At 31.8% G+C, this 24,507-nt stretch overlaps 1 protein-coding gene across 2 annotated transcripts in view; it reads right to left on the reverse strand.

Moving 5' to 3' along the window:
• LOC143198205 (heterogeneous nuclear ribonucleoprotein C-like 3) overlaps positions 1 to 24,507 on the reverse strand; it is a 608,535-nt gene that overhangs the window by 75,164 nt on the left and 508,864 nt on the right. The window lies entirely within an intron of this gene.

A 24,507-nucleotide genomic window follows, 5' to 3' on the forward strand; every position in this document is an offset into this window, starting at 1 on the left:
ACTTTCTATCTTTTTCTATACCATTGCTTTCCTTTAAAATAAAATTAGTTTTTGATTTAAAAGCACATGGCATAAATATTACAACTAGCCAGAAATTTAGCTTTCATTTCCCCACTCCCACTGGTGCATTCTACATAGAGTTAAAACACGTTTCAGTTTTCACATTTAACTTTCAAGGATTATTGTCTCTTCAACCTTCGTGTAAACACTGTTGTTGAACAGCTGTAGGATTTCAATAACAGTTGTAATCTCTTATCTCTTGTTTAACTCTATAACAGTTTATTGTGGAATGATAATTAGCACTTTTTTTTAACAATCACCACAGTTTGTTGAACCTCATACAAAGTTTTGCTTTTTTTCTTTTTAACTTGAGCTTGTGATTTCACTAAAAAATATTTGTGAATTGCTTAAGCATGTGTAATACCTGTGTGTAGACTTCGTAGAATTTTATTCGGTATATCTTTGTTCACTGAGTATTGTTATTTACAGATGTTTATTCTCTATTTACCGTTGTGTCAATATTGTTAATGGGTAGTACAGCAACATCAGAAAGTGTGGCCATTATTACATTTAGTGATATATTTCATCCTTCAAACTTTGGGTTATCGCTAGTGTTGAATAAATTTAATATTTGTCCAAGCATAGTATTTTGTTGATAGTACATTTTTGTTGATCCTATTTAAATTAATCTCAAGTTTGAATATTCGTCACTTTATCTAATTATGGAATGACGGTTTGATATATAGAATTTGATCGTCTCTCTAGGTCGTTTGTTTGCAAACTTGTATTAGAGATGCTCATGCCATACTTTCTCAATTGCTTGTGCCATGTTTAAAAATATGACTGAACATATATCATTTTTTTTCTAGTTTTCCCAAGTATATTTATAATACGATGTAACTGATCAATTGTCGAATGTTCTTTTCTAAGTCCAAACTGATGAGCTGAAATAATTAGTTTAAGGCGTTTCAAGAATAACTTCCAAATAATTTAGATATAATTGGTGCGATGATCGTGATATCAAGTGAAGTATTTTTTTTGCATTAGATATTGCATGTTTCATAACTTAAATACTTTTCTACCACTACTTTTGTTTTATTTGTAACACTATAAGATGTTTCTCTATAATATGATATCTTTAACGCTATCATTTATTACTCGTGCTCTCGTTTTGTTAAGAGAGTAAATAATATAAACATTTTATTTATGTTAAAACTAATGCCGATTCTATATAAACTATTTGAAATATAAATTTTAGAACTAATAATTTACAGATCAAAATATTCTACATAATGCCAATATATAATAAATAAATTAATAAATAATATAACTATTTAAAAATTTGATTATTATATGAAAAAGTTTTTTTTTATATTTTAAAGTCTCCTTTTACCAACGACGGTTTATCTGGACTGGACCTACAGTTTAACGTGGGTTCTGTTAAACGGTCTTCGGTATTAAGACTGGCGAGTGACCAACTTGGAAGTCATTCCAGAAGGCATACGATCTTACACAGCCTGGTTACTGCCTTGTCGGACTTTGCACTATTACCTAGGACAATCACAAATATTAAGCAATCATAAACATAAATTTACGACCATGCCACAGCAGGATTCGCACCCGCAACAGTAGTTGGACTGTTCTGTCTCCTTTACCGCTACGCCAACCAAGCCGGCTAAAAAAGTTTTATTTTACATTTTAGCAAAATTTCATATCACACTTATTGTTCATAAAAAAACAAAAGCTCGCGTTTAAATTGTCAAATGTGTTTTTATTAAGATATTCTTTAAAAAAAGAAACCATATACAAAAACTAATAACCTATTTTGCTAAAACGCAAACGAAACAATGACAAGGTGGAACGTGTTTACTATTCTACTGTTGGTTATTGTCAAAATTTCGGCGTTGCTGGCGATATATCTGATATATGTTCTGCCTCGACCAACCCAATGCATCATCTAGATTGCTGTACGTACAATGGGGACTCGACCGTCCCGCTTCTGTAATAAAATAAAGCGCCCCTGGAATTTAGAATCAATGTTTTTGTTGTCTAGTTTATTTTTAATGATTAGGTTGATGTTCATATTGTTCTATAATATGAGGACATAAAAGTAAAGACGACATATACTAAAGGTAATAAGCATATTTAAAGAAATCAGATTTTTATAAGCAATGATGGCCAGTTAAAAATAGCAAACAGTTTTAATATATTCACCGTAGTGTCGTAACATGATATCTCTAATATTATATCTCCCATTTATTGCCATCTTTGATGATATCGCTAAAATTAATTAAGCTGTCTGTGTGTAAACTATGAATGAAATTTATAAAATGTGCGTTTAAATTATTAAAACTTTTATTTTACTTTAAAAACCGTTTTATTTTATGGAAATAAGTGAGGTGTATTGAGTAAAGAGAATAATACTGAGAGTTTAAACATTCAACTTACACAACAAACAAACTTGCACGGCATTCAATCAGTTGCGCTAAATAGCATATATACATTATAACAGCTAAATTGAAAAGTCCTCGGCCTACCATAGTAAAACACATTTTTTTTGGCAAAATTAGTCTTTTTTTATTCAACATAATTCCCTTCATGGGTGATACACTAATTATAGCGACCCTCCAACTTTTCAATGCCATTTTTGTAGTACGATTTGCCCTTTGCTTCAAAATAGGTCGAAAAAATAGGTTTTCACCTCTTCATTTGACCAAAATTTCTTCCCAGCGAGCATTCTTTGGAGATCTGAGGACAGGAAATAGTCGCTGGGGGCCAGATATGGAGAACACGGTGGATGAGAAAGTAATTCCAAGCCTGATTCATGGATTTTTGCCATCGTTTTCACTGACTTGTGTCACGGGGCTTATCTTGGTGAAGCTGCACTTTCTTTTTCTTCAAATGCGGCCGTTTTTCAGCGATTTCGTCTTTCAAACGGTCCAAAAACGACATGTAATAGTCGGTGTTCAAGGTCTTTCCATTTTCAAGGTAGTCAATGAAAATTGTTCCATATGCATCACAAAATACAGACGCCATAATCTTGCCAACCGCCTGTTGCGTTTTTCCACGCTTTGAAGCGGGTTCGTTGTGTACAGTCCAATCGGATGACTGTCGATTGGACCTCGGAGTGAAATGATGGAGTCATGTTTCATCCATTGTCACATATCGACGGAAAAAATTAGGTTTATTACACTTGATCATCTTCAAACACTGCTCCGAATCATCAACTCGTTGTTGTTTTTGGTCAAAAGTGAGCACGCGCGGCATCCACTTTGCACAGAGCTTTCTAATCCAAATATTCGTGAATGATATGATGTACACGTTCAGTTGATATCTTTAGAGTGTCTGCTATTTTATTCAATTTCAATTTACGGTAATTCAAAATCATTTTATAGTTTTTTAAAATGTTTTCGTGGGTAACAACCTCTTTTGGGCGTCCACTGCGTTCACCGTCTTCGGTGCTCATTTCACCACGTCTAAACCTAGCATACCCATCTCTGATGGTTGATTTTCCTGGGACAGAGTCGGGAAACTCGGAATGAAGCCAAGTGTTTGCTTCAACTGTATCCCTGTGATCAACTGTATCAAATGTATTCCCTTCAAAAAGCAATATTTTATCATCACGCGAAATTCTTTTTTATCCATTTTTTAACAATAACAAAAGTATGGATTTCATTCTAGTAGCGCCATCTATATGCCAGATTCCTTAGTGACAGTCGGTATCTGAATGTCTCGGTGCAAGTAATCAGTCCTGTAGTATCTAGATGCACCAATAATACTTCTCAGGACTTTGTTCTAGAAAACTTATACCATATTTATATTAATTTTTGCGTAACGTCCCCATAATTGAATTCCGTACAATTTACTATGTACTGATAATTTCGTTTGAATTAACCAATACAATTTTCAATATTTGAACTCCAATTCATTCCTTTTCTTTTTTACATGTGTCTTCCAGCGAAATAATTCGAGACACATTCCAAGATACTTGGCGTTGTTGCTATATGAAATTATAATATTTTTAATTATTGATACGTGTGCGGTCTGATTATACCTGAACCGCACATGCATAAATGTAGTTTAGTTAATTTTTATATTCCAGGTTTGAGTCCAATTAGTTATATTTTCACTAGCTTGCTTTAATTTTCGTGTGGCTATTTTGCTACTGCCTCCGATAGCAAAAATCGCTGTATCATCGATAAATGTAATCGTCGTGGTTTTCATTTGTGGTCGTGATTTTCATGTCTAGAGTAGGTAAAAAATTGGCCCCAACACACTTCCTTGTGGTATATATGGTAGAATAGGCTTCCTCTTGTTTGAAAAAGTAGAATATGGTGAAAAATATTATGATTAATATATATCGTTCCTATTTCTCTTAAGAAATGCCATTTTAAATCGAAAAAAAATGATTACATGTACTCTACTATATTTTCAGAAATCTTTAATATAGTTTATCCACGTATATAGAATACAAATATTGATATAAGATAATATGTCATATAATTGTTGATCGTTGTAGAAGAGATTACAATGAAAGAAGCTGAATGATCGTGAAAATGAAGCAAAATATTCGGAGATTTAACTTTGATAAGCCCCACAAACTTTGTACCAACAACGAATTCTCGTTGCTTATTTAGTTAAATTATTCCCCTCCCGGAATAATCATACTTTTCGGTCTCGGTTAAACGAATGAATCGTAACCGATGTGACGTTTATTATCGTGACTATGCAAATATCCGCGTCATCTCGCAAAATCAACCAGACACCGAAAAGATTGGTCCCAAATTAAAGGGGATGTTTTATTTCATTACCGTATTCCGGCAGCGTAACTGTCGTTTATACATCACGGGCCGGGATGATGTATAGGCAGTGGCCGGGAACGGACGTATTATATTTCGAAAGCGTGGCGTCAACTTTCATGCTGTCTTGCGCGGATTGCCGACGCTCTCAAATAAATAAAAATGTTCAGTCGCGTTATTGCGACCTTCCATTCACCGGCTTAAACTTTTCGGGCTGGTGTCGCCCGGCTCGCCTGGCTTGCTAACAAACTAATATGTTTCAATTTTTGGGTAACGTTTGTAAATTGTCGTAAAATTTGTTCTGTTTTGTAGCACTATACAGTAAAAATAATCGTAGCTTAGAGATTCGGCTACTTTCGGCTCCATTCGTATATCGGTCGGCGCAGTATACTCCCGCGAGGCCGAAATGCTAAAAGTCCATGTTGGCAAATTTACCGTTAGGCTATTTGATTTATTCATGTAATTAATTTTAGAAAAAGTAGTAGGTAGTAGTAGGTTTACTTTCAGTTGTTACAAATAGGATAAATTGAATGACTTTAATTTTGCACTGAAAGTAAATTAATATGTCAAGTTTGTAATAAAACTTACTTAGCAGCAAGAAAAATAAACTGACATGAGCGAAAATTTCACCATGAGCTTGCCGCACAACTAAAGCCGATGAGAAAAAGGATCATCTGCCATCTCTGTGTCCTCAGCTTAACGATTTTAGTGTCCATACATACTGAATTTCGGCATCAAAGAAGAGAAATCAGATCTAATAAGAAATAAAAGAAAATGCTTGAAGGGTATATAACAGATCAATTGAAAAGTCCCCGGCCTGACACATAGATGGTGCTACTAGAATTAAATCCATATGTTTTTTAGTTAGTCCTAACTCTTAAAAGAATGCGTGTATAATTTGACAGCTTTCGGATCATTAGTTTGTGAATTAAAGTATTTTGAGTGAAGCAACTTTTGTTATTGTGAAAAAAATGAATAAAAAGATATTCCCGTGTTGATAAAATATTGATTTTTGAAGGGATAAATACAGTCGAAGCAAAAACTTGACTTGATACCGAGTTGCCGGACACTGCCCCAGGAAAATCAACCATCAAGGATTGGTATGCTACCTTTAGACGTGGTGAAATGAGCACCGAAGGCGGTGAATGCAGTGAAAATGATCAAATCATTGAAAAAGTCAAATGATTTTGAATGGCCGTAAATTTAAATTTAATGGAATAGCAGACACTCTAAAGATATCAACTGAACGTGTACATCATATCATTCACGAATGGGTATGAGAAAGTTCTGTGCAAAGTGGGTGCCGCGCAAGCTCACTTTTGACAAAAAATAACAAGTTAATGATTCGGAGCAGTGTTTGAAGCTGATCGAGCGTAATAGACACGTGTTTTTGCATCGATAAGTGATAATGGATGAAACATGGCTTCGTCATTTCTCTCCGAAGTCCAATCGACAGTCATCCGAGTGGACTGCACACGATGAACCTGCTCCAAAGCATGGGAAGACGCAACAGTCGGCTGGCAACTTTATGGCGTCTGTATTTTAGGATGCGTATGGAATAATTTTCATTGACTACCTTGGAAATGGAAGTAATATCAACAGCGACTATTCAATAACGTTATTGGACCGCTTGAAGGACTAAATCGCCGAAAAACGGCCGCATTTGAACGGCTGCTTCACCAAGACAATGCACCGTGTCACAAGTTAGTAAAAATGATGGCAAAAATCCATGAATTGGGTTTGGAATTGCTTCCCCATCTACTGTATTCTCCAGATCTGCCCCCCAGCGACTATTTCCTGTTCTCCGATCTTAAAAGAATGCTCGCTGGGAAGAAATTTTCGTCGAATGAAGAGGTGATCGCCGAAACGGGGGCTATTTTGAAGCAAAGGAAAAATTGTACTACAAAAATGCCATCGAAACGTCGCTATAATCAGTCTATCACCTTGAAAGGATTTATGTTAAATAACAAAAACTAACTTTTCCAAAAAAATGTGTTTTATTATGGTAGGCTGGGGACTTTTCAATTGACCTGTTATATACTGAGGAAAAAACAAAAAATTAAAATATTTGAATTTTTAGGTACTTGAGTCTTGATTTCATTAAATATGCTGGTGTTTTTTAGTGGGTAAGTCCTTTTTCCTTGAAATATTTAATATATTGCCTTTATTTGGAAAAATGTTTTATTGCAACTTTTATTGTATTGCAACTACGTAGTAAATAGTGTGAGAAGTATAAAGGAATGTATCTACAAGGAGGTAGTTATACAATTTTATTTATATATAATACATTTCTGTTATCCAAATATGTGGTAGTTTAGTAAATGATTTATGGCATAGTTAAGGTTCATTGTGTGTATCCTTTAATTTATAATTGAAATTATAATATTTGTTTTATTTCACTTTTTACTTCCTTTAAAATGTTTCGTAAATCGTCTTCTTCTTACTGCTTTTAAAGGTCTTTTTTATTATATATACCTGTATGGTTTATAAAGGTTAATATAAAACCTATTTTTATTTACCATTTAACATTACCATTTTATATTACCATTTAATTTAAAAAATAATACAGAGGATATTTTACGTCTTGAAAGACTAATAGTATGTCGATATCAGAAGTCAAGGGGAACGCGCGCATCGGCGCAGTATATTCAATCTACGGGACCACGATGATTTTCAATGTATCGTAACTTTCATGCAGTCTTGCGCGGATTGCTGACGCTCTCAAATAAATAAAAATGTTCCGTCGCGTTATTGCGACCTACCTTTCTCCGGCTTACAGTTTTCGGGCTGGTGGCGGTGTCGTTCGGCTCGCCTGGCTTGCTAACAAACTAATATGTTTCAATTTTGGGGTAACGTTTGTAAATTGTCGTAAAATATGTTCTGTTTCGTAAACTGCCACATATATGTGTTATAAAACGACTGGGGTTTAAAAACAAAAACTTTTATTTCAAAACTGTTTTATTTTATGAAGATAAGTGACGGTTTATTGGACCGATATCACAAATGAAACTCTTGGCTCAATCCCATTCTAATGTAAACGGAATCCTTATGTCTAGACGTCTCACTTATTTCGACTCCCAGCTTGATATCAACAAATTGCTATAATTCAAAAAAACTGTATGTGACGCGCCATATGAAGTAAGTGGCAGTTGCCTGGATAGCTTATCGTTGATGCTAAATTATGTGTTACATTCGCCTGTCAGTTAGGCTTTAATGATCTCCTCAACTGCATTGTTTTTACCAAATTTCCATGGTATATTTTGAATAGTGCCATGTCCAAGGTTTTGGTTAGCAGAAAATCTCACAAAACACAAATTAATCGAATTTGTACAATCCGGTTTTGGTGGACCGCTAATAAATCTATAGAGATAAACGGACAAAACATATAGTCAATTCAAAATAGTAATGACACACGTGACCAATATGTGACTGTCAAAGGTTGTAATTTCATTTTACAGGCAGACAATATTTTTCTTCTCATATTACTCTATTTAAAAAGAGATAGAATGTTGTTAGAGAAGTTCAAACATGTAACCGAAAGAGCCTGCGAAAGTTGTCCGTCTGTCAAACGTCCGTAAAATTCTTTAAAATATTATAATTATTGGTTATGAACCGTCAAAGGTTGTTTTAAGGCTTTGTTTTAATAAATTTGAAATCGTTCCGACATTTACTGAACATATTTTTTACGCGTTGCACTGAATATTAGTATGGACACGGTCACTAAAATATCTCAACAAATGAAAAACAATATAACCTTAAATTCACCAAAAAGGAACCGTGTTTATGCGAAACAGGTGACGAATCAAGATCAGTTTGGTGTTTCAGAGAGAAAATATATGAAATGTATAAAAACAATAAGTAGTTTTTTTAATTGAAACATAATTTAATACAATTACTTCAGAGAAAATTGTTAGTCTGGAAAGTATCCATAAAAAGCCAAAAGATATACAACTACTTGACGGATGTAGAACATCCGTTCATACATTGTTGAGTAATATAGGATTTAAGTGGTGTAAAGATAACTCACGAAGGGATTTAATGGAATATTCAGAGATTGCTTTTAAAATAATACAATTTTTAAAAACATATAACAAAATCAAGGAAGAATTATTATATAAATTTATATATTTAAATGAGAGATGAATATCTCGGAATGGTACATTGGGTCGCTCATGGCAAGATGATAATAAATATTGTATAAAAACCATTGACTGTTGATTTTTAGGTTTTGTTAGTCATAACCTTTTTAAATAATTCATTTCGTACATATAGTTCTTCATGCTGGAAACAGAAATTGTTTTATTCCTGGTGCAGAATTAGTGTTTCTCTAAGTCCAAGGGTGACTACCATGGAGAAATGAACCATAACTTGTCTTTGCAGTAGTTTGGGAATCAGCTTTTAACAACTTGGAGGAACCATCAGTTATTGTTATATACAATGCACCATATCTACCATATTATAGTATAGTTGTAGAGAAAATCCTAACAAGTGAATGGACAAAGGCTGCAATTAAGGAATGGCTTAAAGTTTATAAAATAAGTTTCGAGGAAACCATGCTAAAGAATAATCTATTTTAAATTGTTACTCGGTAAATATAAACGGAATATTTAATTGCATTTTATGTGATTTACTTTTTTAGAAATAAGCCTGAGAAAATATACATGGTAGATCAGATTACTGAATGTTATGGCCACAGAGTATTAAGTCTTTCTCCCTATTACGACATTGTTAATCCAGTTATGTTGATATGGGGTATTGCAAAGAGTTATTACAATAGATATTCAGGTCTAGGAGGATATTCACACCCGAAATGTCTGGATTTATGGAAAAAGGCATTGTCGAAAATAACACCTTCGGTTTGTGTGAGCTCGATCAGACATATTGAAGAAGAAATTGACAAATGGTAGAATCGTGAGCAAGTTTTTGACAGATTGGAAATAAACAGCTTAGTTATTCACTTGATTATTGTTTCTAAACGTGACAGTGATTGAATAAAACTTTATGAATGTTGGTTTATGATTCAATGCTGACAATTACTTGACTGTATATATGTAGTAACAGGACAAACTAAGGAGAAATATAGTAATACCGATTTTACAAGGAAACATTGCATCGAAGGAAATAAAAACTAAACGTAAAACTTAAATATTAATTAATTAGGTGGATAAAGCCTTCGGGGGATACCACTACATAAAAAAGTGCCTAGAACTCTGCCTATGCTAGTGTGGAAAAAAGTTCAATATATAGATAATAAAATAACTCCAACCCATAAATTATTGTGGCTGTATAATTAATTGTAGTTTTAATAAAATTTAAATTAAATTTACTATAATGTTAAAATAAATTATAATACATAACATTTTTGTTTTTAATTTTTTAACTTACGGCAGGCAAAAGAACTTTGAGCAGACTATAAAATGAGACTGAAATTGACTATCGACTGTTAAGTAATTGACTACTTTTTACTATCGATTGTTTCTGTCGCTATTTTTGGTTCGACCGATTTTACTACTGTTTATTACTATTATGTGACTATTTCAGTCGACTGTTTTCAGTCGCTGTTCTGCAGTCGGAGTGATTTTATTACTGTTTACTATCCATTATCGCAGTCATGTACTTTTGGTTCTACTAGTTTCATTCGACTGATTTTGTACATTCTGGCCGTCGTCCTAACCGCGAATTTGAACTTAGGCTTACATAGATTTATATGTAATATATAATTTAATGATTTTTTTGGTAGTTTGCTTGTAAATAACAATATATTGTCTATTAATATAGCAGCATTTTGGAACGATATTTTTTAAGACTGTTAATGTAATAGGGTAAAAAGATTAAAATTGTAAATGATAGATAGTAAAATACTTTTCACTGTTTCTATAGCAATAATAGGTAATATTTTTTTTGATTGACTTTTTGATTTCTATCTAACTCTCTCGACTTTTGTTCAAGACTTTTGATTGTCGGAAGACAAAGTTAAATTCGAAAGATTCCAGAAATTGAATCGATTCAAAAGATTTGAAGAAGTCTTTACAGAAGCGTTTAAATTTCGTAAAAACTATTAACCGTAAAACTCTTCTTTAATATTCAACAATTTATTTTCTCAGCTATTGAAAAATACAAGAAAATAATGATGATCGCGACATTTTTTAATTAAGATTTATTTTATATATAATATAATTATATAATTATTGTATTATATAATGTAATATATTTAAAATATTCTGCTATACCTGCAATATCTATACCCTCGGAATAAGTTTTTGTCAAAATATGGCCAATCAAAGAAATCTCATCACGGGAGAAATGATGAACATCTCCGCCCCGCTTATACTACCATTTGGAAATATAATCACATTTAAAATTAACTGTTCCAAGCAATTGCCTTCGTCCTTGCCTTTCTCACAATTTATATGCAGGAAAAATTTGGATATCTTTGTCTGATATCACGAAAGGAAAAAAAAACAGTCGAACCGTGCATTTGACTGGAAATAGTAATATTTCGACTCTCTTCAGTCGATAGTTCCCAACGCTAGTTTTATTGACGGCTCGAAGATCGCAACTTACGGCACAATTAAATTGTCATTAGTATTTGGTCTGGGAAGACCATTTGACTGGGTTTTTGTAATAGCTGATGTAATGGATCCTATATTGGGAGCATACTTCCTATCCCATTATGAAATACAGGTAGATGTCAGGTACCAAAAACTAATATACCCTTCACTAGATGCAATAGAACAGCCAGGAAGATATGTGCAGTCAGCATAACGGAAAGGGAGGATCCGTTCAGTTAGATTATTGCCAAATTTCCAAATGTTATCCGACCATTAAAAGACTGTATAAATACAGATACAATGCATCACATCGAGACAAGAGGACCACCGACACAGGCAAGAACCAGAACACTAGCACCCCACAAATTAAATTATTTAAGATAAAAAATAAAAAAACTTGAAAGACAAGGAATAATTAGACAATCATCATCCAGCTGGTCGAGCCCGGTCCACATGATAGAGAAGAAGGACCGTTGATGGAGAATATGCGGAGACTCTCGAACGTTTAATGCAAACACCAAACCAGATCGATATCCAATACCACACATACAAGACTTCAGTTCAAACTTACGTAACAAACGTGTATTTACAACAATTGATCTAGAGAAAGCATATCACCAAATACCAATGAACTCAGAGGATATAGTGAAGACAGCCATCATAACACCGCTAGTCTTTCTACCAAAAAAAAATAGTTTTCCTCACTTATAGTCTACTGACACTCTAGTTTATTGACATCAGAATCCAACAGTGTCCAAGAGAGGATGTGTTAATATACGTGTCACATCGATGGTATTGTATTATAGATATCATGGATAATCTTGTTATGCTATTTTGAATTCCATAATAATTTAACCTCGACAGATTCTACACCTTTTTGGAAATTATATGTATCCAGATTCATTTATTCAGTCCTTTTAAGTTATTTTCAACGTTACAGGTCATAAAAATATTGTTTTTAGCTATGAATATCATTAAGGTAAAACTTTTATTTCCTCTTATCGTTATTTCGCTAATATTATCTTGTCTTGGGTGAGTGATAAATAAAGACCGTGCTTCTTACATCTCTGAAGTTTTATGTCTATCCTCATTTTTAAAGTATACATAAATATTTTGCTTTTAATATGTTTGATAGCTCTAAATAAATTATATTATAATTTAAAATCAGTATTTATAAACTACTTATATGTTATTGTCCAATGCGCGAACTACAATGACTGCAGGAAATATCCACATTGTTTAACTAATACTTGTAATTATCAACGCCCGTTCATTATACTCTAAACTAACTCACGCTGAACATTATTAAATTAAAATTGGAAATCAACACTGGACCTGTTATTTCAAGTTAACCGACAAACATACGAGCTGTGTTGTTATGAGAAGAAAGTGGTTATAATTGTCGACAGTATTGTTAAAGCAAATGACCTCATTTTGCATTTCATATACGCTGTATCTAGCGATTCCGATAAACCTATTTGATAAACGTATTTATTGCCAATATATAAAATAAGTGAATTAATTTTTTGATATATTTTATATATATATATATATATATATATATATATATATATATATATATATATATATATATATAACATTATTTTTTAACCAACACCCCTTGAATATGATTTACCACAAGGGGTGTTGGTCATCGAAAAAAATATCGATATATAAAAAATATTAATTGATATTTTAAAAAATATCGATATATTTTTTGAAATAAGTATAAAAAATATCCATATTTTCTAATAAAAAAGAAGATCTATCGAAATGAGACTGGAAGGAAGGGTGTGAAAGAAATGGTACAGGAAATATGTGACAAAATCGTGCTTAAGCAATATATTGAATAAAACTGTTAAATTTGATGGTTTTAATATTACTCTATCCAAAATGAAACTCTATTGATATCAAATGAAAGCGCGGAACGACGCATAGATGTATAGTAATGTAAAGGAGATATATTGTGATCTTAGGAGGATGTTTTGGTGAGGTGACAACGCTCGGCCACTTGTTGCAAATGTTGTGAAGAATGCAATTTTATAGTTCGAATAGAAAATTCTACTGCCCCCAGGATACTTACCAGATATAACGTATTCGGAGTAACATTTGTTAAGATTTTACGGTTTAGAAATTGTCAAAAATTGTAAAAATGGATCTATCTATCTAAGAGATTGTGAAGTCTTGGAAATAATATATATGAAAAGTACAATATATACAATAAAATAATTTGATTCATATATATTATACTCATTTTCCCATTAAATACCTTTTTAAAGTAAAAGAGTGATCAAAATATCTGCAGGAACCTACGTTTCTACACACGTTTCAATAATGAAACATTCCTATTTAGAAAAATATGACTTCAAATTAAATCACAGTTCTTATATTATGTGTTTTGTATAAAGTCGAAGGCATGATAAGCAGTCTTTTCTCATAAAATCGGTATATAGGACTAAAGAAAATCGTATATTCGTATTTATGGATGACAGGAAAATCTTCGCAATCAAATTCTGGTTCGGTCGTAATAGTAAAAGCATCAGGCGATGGATTGTGAATAAAATTGTCATTCTCGTGTGATATATTAACTCGTATATCAATCAGGATATGATTATTTTATCTGGTAAGAATACCGAAAAATATTTTATTTTTATCTGTAAAATTTATTTATTATCGATTAAATTGATTTCTGGTTATATTAAATGAACAACACAATTCATAATTTCCTCATTATTTTTCATGTCCACAACTAAAATTTCTGGATCCAAAGTAGTTTTCAGTTCACAATCACGTTTATATCTCTTCAACTTCCGGGTAAATCAACTGTAATCGAACACTGGCAGTATTTCGACGTTTTTGTGTTTACGCAAGAAGTCTTTCGTTTGATATCATATTTTTTGTTTAATTTCTTCGATGATCGTAGCTATTCTTCTTAAATTTTCTTCATTTTATTATAGAATGTTGTTTACACAATTTTTGGAAGAACTTTGTTTTGTACATAGGATCATATTGGTATTAGTTTTCTTTATGCAATTCCATAGTTTTCCACTGCAAAAAAAGTCCTATCGTTGCTGACTGAAGACTGACTTAACTTAAAAATGAGAGAGAGTCCAAATATACTCAAACCATTAAAATAAATATCTTCAACAATCTATTAACTTTATTAAAATTTTTGGATTTCCACAATAGTACTTTGTATACAGATTTAGAAATTTGTATAGCCAAGCAGGTAGTATGCAAATTCGCTTAAGATTTGTTAACATACTTGAAAAGATAATTTCTGTTTTTATATCTATTTGCTGATAATTTTTTTGGTCTGTATATTTAGAAATATCTGATTTTTATGTACTGCGTTGATTTTAACCCATGTTCCAAGTTACAGTGGAACAAATTTACATAGACTTACATATTCTTTCTCCTACTGTTTCATTCTGATAAAAAATTGTAAGACATGAGAATCATAGTCATTATAACTACATAACTATTACAATATAAGAATCATAAGTATAAATTATTGATTTTTTAATGAAATATTCCACTAATTTCATTTCGTATTCTCTTTTACGCTTAGTTTAGCTCTGCTCTGCTCTGCCAAAAGTCCAAGTTTGTTTGGGAGGGAGCTATTTCACTTTTACTATTTCAGATTGATCACGGTTATATATACCATTAATACCATTATTGGGGCAAGAATGACGTCAGTTTTAATTCAGCAATCACCGCAATTTTAACTGTAACAAGACACACGCGATAAAATAACATTTAAATGATTAATTTCCTCTTAATGACCAAGTATTTTTAGTAACAATTATCCCTTGTTATTGGATACGTACGACAATATTATTCTTCAATCCGTTTTGAATTAACCGGGTTGTTATTTTTGTCATTAATCTTAAACTCCCGCCTCTTGGTTGGACGTTGTCGTTGCGGCCACATTTTAAAATTCAATTAAATTGAATCACACGGTCGTAACTAATGGTTAAAGGTGTTTTTTTATTGACATAATCGAAACTAGCAAGCAAATTGTTTTAAAATTATTTTGTGGGATTGTCCGTTTGGTTTTTCTTCATAATTTTCTATACATTAAGTATATTGCATGATTATTTGCTGCCATTTTTTATTATATATTACCTGTTTACATGTATTATGGTTGATTTTATCATTTTTAAATAGATACATTTTGAGATAAATGTGGCGAAATTTTGTCGAATGAATTATGTTGGTTTGTTAGCGACAACATTATCATATTATATTATATTTGTTTAACCATGCCGCATCGATCAGGACAAGTGATAGTCAGAAGACACTACGTTAGTGTGTACATTGGGCGTGGCAAAACTTCATAATTGAGCTGGAATATTATACTACAGTTCACAAGCCTTACAGCATGTGACCAAGAGTTGTCATGCAAGAGGATGATTTTGTGTTCTACTCCACATGGCTGGTCTTTCTTGCGACAATAGGTTGTTCAATTTGTTGATTTAATGTTCTTAGGTAGCTACAGTAATAGTTTCATTCGATTTTATCAGTTTGTAATATATCACATCTTGTTGATCCCATTATATGCATGCAAGAACAATAAATAAAGCGGAGATATGATAAAATGGTAATTCTGTGGTATTCTAATATATTGTGTAAAATTTATAGTTCCAAAATACATTGTATCGTTTTGAAAGTTAAAAATGGCGATTATGTGTGTCAACATCATGCTATGATTACGATCAATAGCTAAACAGCTGAACAAATCTGTAACTATTTCAAGAGCTCATTATAAAAATACGGCGATATTGACCCGCATTATTAACAAAAGAAGGCAGTAGGGTGGTCTTTCAACCTATTTATATATTATCAACTTTCATCATCGATCCCTTGCTAGTGCTCAAGGATGGTATCTAGTTTTTAACTAACCAACCAAAAAGTCCTATCGTTGCTGACTGAAGACTGACTTGACTTAAAAACGAGGGAGAGTCCAAATATACTCAAACCATTGAAATAACTATCTTCAACAATCTATCAACTTTATTAAATGTTTTTGGATTTCCACAATAGTACTTCGTATGCAGATTTGGAAATTAGTATAGCCAAGCAGGTAGTATGCAAATTCGCTTAAGATTTGTTAACATAGTTGAAAAGATAATTTTTGTTTCTATATCTATTTGCTGACCATTTTTTGGTCTGTATATTTACAAATATCTGCTTTTTATGTACTGCGTTGTTTTTAACCCATATCCCAAGTTACAGTGGAACAAATTTATATAGACTTACATTTTGTTGATTTAATGTTGTTAGGTAGCTTCAGTAATAATTTCATTGGATTTTAGCAGTTTGTAATATATCACATCCTGTTGATCCCATTATATGCATAAGAACAATAAATAAAGCAGAGACATGATGATATGGTAATTCTACTAAAGTAATGAAATTCACCCAGAACTACAATCTTACACCAGAATAAAGACAGTAATATTGAATTACATACGTTAGATAGATATTATTTCTACTTTTTTTAATATTCAAATTTATGTTTAGTCGTAAATTTTCAAAGGCTACACGATCTTTTAATAAGCTCCAAAAGAAACAAGAAACAATATATAAAAATATGTTTCCCATATATATATATATATATATATATATATATATATATATATATATATATATATATATATATGTATATATATATATATATATATATATATATATATCCAAAGTAGATCGTATCGTTTTGAAAGTTAAAAATAGCGATTATGTATGTCACCATTATTCTATGACTACGAACAATGGATAGACAGCTGAACAAATCTGTAACTATTTCAAGAACTCATTGTAAGATACGGCAACATTGGCCTGTATTATTAACAAAAGAAGACAGTAGGGTGGTTTGAAGAAATAAGAATAGAGATAAAATGAGAGAAAATTAACTTGGAGAAACTATTTGAATGAAAAATCGACCAATAAATACGGTACATACAAAAAACAGAGCAATATAAAACGAATGGTAGACGAATTGTAATTGGAGAAAGGATGGAGACAATCAGCAAAAAAACTAAATTTTTTTACAACGTTTTAAAAACTTGCAGAAAAGAGAAGGCGTATAACTATAGAGATATAAAAGAAAGAAAAAAAATACAGAAGGAAAAGTTTCACTTCGCAGGAAGCTGAAAAAATATATTAACTGACAAAAAAGAAAGTCAGCGCGCCGAAGAGATATAAACCGAAGATTTAAAGAGTGCAATAAGAAAATTGAATAGAGGAAAAGTATTTCTAAATACGTAAGGGTGGCAAATAGTACTTATTGTCGTTATGAATAAAAAAGATAAAAGAAAATAAATAAATATAATATAGAACAATATAGAGTGCAGCTACATAATAGATAAAATTCTTTTTATCTAGTATATGCTGAGAATAGAGAGCTTTTCAATATTGATTAAGATAATGGATGTTAATAACGCGTTTTATCCGAAATCACATAGCATTGAAACGCTTGGGGGAGTGTTATTATTACATATTCAATTGCAAGTCACTTTTGCGACACGCTCTCGATGACAAAGTGCGATTTATTGGCTTTTCGAAGTACATATCGTCAAAGGCAAACAAAAGGGTCGGCGGTCCGACCAGAACGGGACGTCGCTCCCTCAGAATCCGCTTGTTTGCCCAACTACGCTACTGTTGAGCGACGCGCATTGTCGCCGGCAACTGGTGTTGACACATTGATAAAACTAGCTCGTATAAGATTTGTGCCGCATCATTAATGGCCGTCTTCGAGGAACGGCATGTCCGTTGCATGGCCCCGACTATTGATTTTGAATTTGTATCGAATTTAATCCGATACTGTGCAGGGAGGAAATAATTTATTGTCGTAATAGGAACGATATTGAATTGTACGATACAGACATGGCGGAATCTAGTCAAATGTCTCAATATACACGGTCTATCCGACCAAATTGTGGACGGCAGAACCCTTTCATAGAACTGAGGCTGCCGAATGTGCTCTAATAACTAGAAAATCAAAAAATTAAAAAAAAAAACAGAATCAAAGCACGGAAATAAGCACGATCTACAATGTATTGCCAGTAATTTTATTCTATTTAGAAAAGACACAATGATGTCTGATGCGTCAAAACATGTAACCGAATCAGTCTACAAAAGTAGTCCGGTTGTAAAATTTATGCAAATATCTTCAAAACATTAGCGATAATAATTACAAGTAATATAAATCGGTAAACGTTGCTAGTTATTGCTCTGATTGAAAATTTCCAAGCCAATAACTTCGAACAGGAATGAAGTAATAGGGGCCTTTCTTATCTGTAAAATTCGCTGGAGAAGTAAGTATTGATACAACTAAATATTTAGTTACTGGAATATTTATTGGACATATTTTTATTGTTCTTCAACTGCACTGAATATTAGTAATAAAATCTATCAAAAAAAGAAAAACGATATGTTGGATTGTCAGTATGAAAGAGTCTTGAAAAATACTTAGATCTATTCTAGATTAAATTTATGAATTGTATAAAAACAAGGAGTAGTTCTTTTTTAATTATTTCAGAGATAATTGGTATTCTAGAAATTATCCATAGAAAACTTAGCGATAAGCAGCTCTTTGAGGGATATAAGCCACCCTTTCCTGTTATATAATATAAAGGTAACCCACGAAGAGGTTTCTCAGACATTCCAGGCAGTCTTTTAAAATAATACAATTTTTAAAAATATTTAATAAAATTAAGGAAGATTTCTTATTTCAATTCCAATATATACGTCTAATATATTTCAAAGTGGAATATTTGTTCACCCTTGGCAAGACGCTAATTAGAAGAGAAAGAACACAAGAGCAGATGAAAAAAGGTAAAAATACACTCTACTGGTAGAAAACATCCCAATAAGTAGACCCGCAAAGGCTGTAATTAAGGAATGTCTTATATAACATTTTTTCGGCACAACATTAACATTTTTATAAGATATAGTTTGATGTAATTTACTTTTTTTAGCAATAGGCCTGAACAAATATACACAATAGATCAGATGGCTGGTGTTACTCCCTATCACTGCATATTCAATCATAACGAATTGTTAGGGGATGCAGGTCGAGAATGATATATAAGCAGGCATTATTTGGATCTGTGGAAAGAACAAATATAACTTCGGTTGATAAAAACAAAACAACACATTTGTTGGTAGTTACTTTCGGGTAAATTGATATGGCTCGGGGAATGGAGGTAAACCAAAATATAACAGTGGTGTTTAAATTATGTGATCGTTATTTATTAACAACATAAAAAATGTAGAAAATACAAAATAGGAAAAACGGATGGCAGCGGTGTTACCTGGAGACGAGGCTTGGGCAGTCGATGGTGGCACGTCTAAACCAAACGATGTTCGGTTACTGAATGATCGAAATACCCTTCAATAACATCCCAAATAAACGTCTCGGGGTTGCCAGTTGTTCGTTGTCGTGTTCTAGTTGTCGCTGCTGGCACCCCGCCCGTGTTCAACATCTGGGATTATATTTCTGGGTACTTTGTTGACCGTTATTCCACGATGTAAACTTCGATATGCCTCAAGGTCGCTACATTATCATATATACAAATTAGCAAAATTTCCAAATAATAGAAACAAACTTGTGAACTTTTGAATCCAGCATCTTGTGAAACAAAAGGTTATTAGGATTGTTTATCTACTCACAAAGTAATTTAATTAATTAAACTAAAAATTGTTTTGGCATATAGTTTATTTGCCATATTTATTCCTCACTCAATTTTTGCCTGTTCTCGCGGTCTAAGAAACTATTTCGTTGTAAACGAAATTTTACCAAATAACTAGAGACAACAATGGCTATTATAGCATGTAAGTATGGGATTCATAATTTGGCAAATAATATAAATAAAAGCACTGGAATTGCAAGTAATTGGTTCATTATGAAAATTTAGCCACCAAGTTATTTTTTCCTTAATTACATTTTCCTTTGAATTAAATAAGTAATAAAATATAGTTTTGTTAAGAAATATTATATTGTTTAGTTTTCACTAAAATTATACATACTGGATAGACTAATACAATATTTTGGCAAATATAACTATATAAATGTCTGAAGAGAAATGAATAAGAGTAATGTAAATATTTGAATACAATTTCTTATTAATTAATAAAACTATTTGTATGTACAAAAATATTGTAATTTTTTCTTGTACATTTATTGAAGACAAAGTTCATTGGACCACCTATACCGCTCTGAATTTATAGAGAATGTCCCTATAAGCCCATTTTAAAGGCAATAAAGTTCGTAGCCATCACAGTCAACTATAAGTGACCCCGGACCTTATGAATTTTTCAATCGTCCATAAATAAATCATCTAAAATCGATCAGTCCGCTTCATTCGTCGCAGTGTATTCCTATGAAAGGTTTATTCGACTTCAAACTTTTACCCAATTCAAAACAGTTTGAGTTTTACTGCTTTGGTTTCGGAAGTTGGTAGGTGCTGTATTTTCATTGTCAAATTATTACATTCTAATTTTTCTGAATAGCATTTTATAATGTAAATTATATAAAATTTAAAATATATATCCGTCTGATCAAGTGCTTTTTATAGATTGTTTTTAAGTGTAAAGTAGTCAAATCCTCTACTTATGAGGTAATTTTATGATTGTTATTGTAGAATTATTACCTATTTGGAATATAACTCGGTTCTTCTGAGGTATTACAGTGATTTTATTGTTTTTCTCTAGGCTAATAGATCTATTGGGCAATCGAAAGGATCAGGTGGTTTGAAAAAATATGAACTGTTAATCATATTGAATGAAAACGTTGTGGGTATCATAGGAAACAGTATGTCGACTAATCAACGTTCGAAAATGATCTGTGGTTTTATAAATATTTGTTTATTCTTATTGACTTTACACTAAATAGCTCTGTCTATTTGAAATAAAATTTACATTTTCCTTGTTTGTATAATTGCGTTGCATGGTTTGGTGGTCGCAGTGGATAAGTTGACAGGACGGCCCTTTTACCATTGATATAGTTGCAACTTAAATCAATTAGTGTTTTTTTTTGTAAATGCAATTCTAAATGTCTCTAGACAACAGTGTAAAATTGAAAAAGCAGTTATCATCCTAGTCATGCCAGTATGTCTTCTGGTAGAGCTTCTAAGTCAGTTATAATCGATAGACCTAATAAAGCTCACTGTGGTGTATGAGATCACGTTAAGCAGTAGGACCAGTCTAGATAAGAATAATAAAGAATAATAAGAATAAAAAGTGGCCAGTGGTGAAATGGACTGAGACGTTATGAATAGTATCAATCTGCTATATACATATATATATATATATATATATATATATATATATATATATGTAGTAAATAGTTATTGTTACTAGTGCCTGCCGCACGACATAGCAGATAATGGAATTTGAGAATAAGTGAATGGATATAATAATGATGCTTGTCTTTAAAAACTTTAGCTATTATTAAGCGATGTTTGCGAATTCACATTTGATACTAAGAGACTTATCTTCAACAATCTACAAGTTTTTCTCAGTAACAACATTTTGTTGTAAAGCAAAACGGGTCATAATTAACTCCTCAATGTAAATATGTGATTTAAACAAAATTTCTAAGGTTTTAAAATACAGCAATGAAATTAACTTCATGTTATTACTCATTTTTATTGAGAATTAGTTCGAGACCAAGTAAATGAACTAAAGAACCTGAATGTACCTAAATGAACTAAATGAAAATATAATTCCTATCGAGTCTAAATTATTTTTGCTCCATATATACTTTAAAATAAAGCGGTCTCTTTTAACACTTATTTTAACCGACTTTATACCAAAGTGTAAAAAAGTAGTTAAGCAAGAGATAACACAAAAAGTAAAAATCTAGAGGCCATTACACGTAATTAATTTCTGAGATTAAGAGGTTGAATTGACATTTTCGTTATTCTGGAATATTATTACTTTAAGCCCCAGAAAAAAGGATGAAACATAGGGTATAAAACAGTCATCTAACTTTTAGGAACTTTATTTTTTACTTTATTATAAACCTTATTATTGACTTTATTATTAACAATTTAAAAGCTTTATTAAATTATTAGTAAATTATATTTCACTATACTGTAAGTAATAACTTTATTGACATTTTGACGTCGAGGGGATTTCCAATAAGCCTTGATTAGAAATGAATTTATACAAAACGATTTTTAATATAAAATCGCGATCATTTCGCAGTTTTCCCCCAGACATCGTATTGAAGGAACGGTCCGTCTGAGATGATTAATTCGGTCGTTATATTGAACCTGTTCCACGTGTTGGTATGAGAAAGTCACCCTCAAGACCGTCGAAGGAATTCCGGTATATCGCTTTGGGGTCTTGGAGCAGTGGCCGCTGTATTAATTTGTCAACATTAAAGTATTTTAATCTATAGGTTAAGTGCATAGAGTGATAGAGATGTAACTCAATGGGGGACTCTGGCGCAAAGTTTTCCTTTGCCCGACATCCAGAGGGCGCTATAATTGGCCGTTCAAGTAATTTGTTTGGTCAATTTAAATCTCCACTATAGGCACCTATAAGAGAAATATTTTACTGTGAAGACATTTGATTAGCTCATTAGTAATGTTTGGACGTCACAGCCTTGACGTCATGTTTAATTGACCAATGAAATTTAAATAAAAAACAATGTTTTTCTGAAATAAATTTATTAAATAAAATAAATATATCTATTTATCTCTTGAGTCTTTTTCTTTTTCATATTTTTAGTGCCATCAATTTAATAGGATCTGTCAGAGTTCTGACCTTGTTTTGTTATACTAAAAGCAAACTTTGAATCTTCCTTTGTTAAAATTCTGTTTACCTGTTTTACTCAAAAGTATATAGCGCAACTTATTATTACTTTTAATACTTTATCTGAAAGATCATTATCGAATGTAAAATTGAAGGGTTTTAAATTTACTTTTTTTTAAACATTTGACAAAAATATTGTTATATTATTGACGTGGCAAAATCGCTGAATAAAATAAAAGAGATAGCTCAAAGACCTACCGACAATATTTTCATTTCATCTCCGGTTATTATAGAATGTAAATATTTAGAGCCAACATGTTCATCCTCTTTACAATTACCCAAAGGCCAATGAGATGAAAAAAATTAACTTATGTTTAGCGCTTCAAATGATTTCTAAAACATACTAGCCGATGATGTATATTCCTGAATCCATGAGTTAGATCTAAAACAAACTATCTTGGTTAACTAGCCTTAAGCAAATATATTTATTTAAATAATTACACTTAATTTTCTTTAATGAAATGAACCCTTCAGGGCAGTTATTAAATTGATGACACTTTAACAAATTTGTTCTTACGTGGGTCATAAATTTTACACCAAAATTCCTCCCGTATTGAATATTGGTTAATCCTCTTTTAATAGATTTCCATTCAGAAGCCATTATTTTATTTGAGCTGCAACTATTGATCCAAGGAGAAAAATATATATATCTCCTAAGTGTCTTCCGCTTGTCTTTCGAGTAACAAAATAATAATCGTACATATCGTAGTAAAATCTAACTAGTATAAATAAATAATATGGAATCATGGGGTGCAAAAACTGAATCTGTTCCTTGTCGCTTAAACTGAATGTTTTTTCTTTGTTTTACTCTTACTCTTAACAGCTGCCTAGGTCTTTATATTTCAGCTTTACCCAGGCTTGTTAGTTCTTAGTTTATATTAACATTGTCATTTTGTTACAGTGTAATTAGAAAATTTATTAGAAGACGTAAATAGATTAATTATTTTTCTACAATTTTTCAATCAAATTTAAGTAAGGAATAACAGGATACGTTAATAGCAATACTAGTGTGCTTATTTATCAACTAAATCTATTAACTTTAACAAAATTTTATAATAATGTTTTAAGATGTTTTCAATCTTGAAGTTTGCGTCTGTTGGCTGTCACTGCCACCTTACAGATATCCCGGGTCGAGATAACGCAGCAATTAAACCAAAACACATAATTATTCACACTGTATCGTTTCCAGAAAATTTGCATTAGACAATGTAGTTTTAATGGTTCTGCAAATTACCTAGAAACTAATTTAACTTTGAACTTATCTAATACACTTTTTAACGCTATTTAACAGCCAGCCATTACGGGAATAGTTTTAATACTACTAAAACAGG

Source organism: Rhynchophorus ferrugineus, unplaced genomic scaffold (genome assembly GCF_030347505.1).
Source record: "Rhynchophorus ferrugineus isolate W39M unplaced genomic scaffold, kcgeb_rfMv2 rfM6, whole genome shotgun sequence".
Taxonomy (NCBI): Eukaryota; Metazoa; Arthropoda; class Insecta; order Coleoptera; family Curculionidae; genus Rhynchophorus; species Rhynchophorus ferrugineus.